The 971-nt window shown below is 48.0% G+C and overlaps 1 protein-coding gene across 1 annotated transcript in view; it reads left to right on the forward strand.

Annotated features, from left to right (window-relative positions):
- Positions 1-226: 226 nt before the first annotated feature.
- The window catches only part of inhbaa (inhibin subunit beta Aa), a 37,498-nt gene continuing 36,753 nt past the window's right edge, over positions 227-971 (forward strand). The window contains exon 1 of the mRNA XM_026180418.1: positions 227-782. The gene's annotated coding sequence lies outside the window, so the exon portion shown is untranslated. The remainder of the gene's footprint in view (positions 783-971) is intronic.

Below are 971 nucleotides of genomic sequence, written 5' to 3' on the forward strand. Positions count from 1 at the left end.
TTGTTTTCTGATGAAAATGAGACAATAACTGAATAAAACGTGATGCAGGAGGACAGAAACACATCAACACTTTCATCAACAAATGAAAAAGAGACAAAAATACATCCGGGAGACGAGGTCCAATCAGAGATCATCAAGCTGTGTAGAAAGGCGGGGCAGTTTAGAAGTGATCCAATCACAAGCGATCTTGTGCAGCAAGGTTAGACATATGGACAGGTGGAGGAACGTAAAGTGCTTCATGAACCATGTGAAGCAACAACACCACAAACTTTTACACCTGCTGGTAAAACCAAAGGAGGCGGACCAATGCTTTGGAACACCTGAGCGTCCATCTTTACCTGCATGTTCAGAGCTCTGATCCACGCAGGAAGTAAAGGCTCAGAGGATGAGTGATGGCCTGGAAAACCCTGTAAACGAAACACTGTGACAGCTGAAGAAGGACGAGCTACACCTGGGCGGAGCTGCTTACAGGTCTCAGCAAACAGCAGCACTAACCTGTCAGAGCGTCAGCAGCTCAGGACCACAGTGACCAGGACTGAGAAGGTCAGCCAAGAGAAACCGAATGAAACCTGGAGACCTGCAGACCCGTCACACTCCTCCTCAGAGCTTCTCCCACCTATCGAAAAGAAGCTGAAGACCACAGAGACTCAGGGAGACCCAGAACCACCAGGAACCATCAGAACCAGAAAGAGTCTCAAAGGTCTGCAGTGAAGTGTCCTGATGCTCCATCATCCAGGAGAGGAAATCCCCAAACGTCGAGTCTGTTCATCTGGATGTTTTCAGTAGGAGAAACATTATGTTGCTGCTCGTTAGAGAGTTTCTGTCTGTGATGCTGAGCTAGTTTAATGCATGCACGTCTCCACTGTGTGTGTCTGTCTGTGTGATTGTGTGTCTCTGTTGTGGGTCTGGCTCTGCTGGATCTCCTCACAAACATCCCTGTGAGCTCGTTGTTGTTCTGTAGTTTTTGGGAG

The sequence above is a fragment of the Astatotilapia calliptera genome, chromosome 9 (assembly GCF_900246225.1).
Source record: "Astatotilapia calliptera chromosome 9, fAstCal1.2, whole genome shotgun sequence".
Lineage (NCBI taxonomy): Eukaryota > Metazoa > Chordata > Actinopteri > Cichliformes > Cichlidae > Astatotilapia > Astatotilapia calliptera.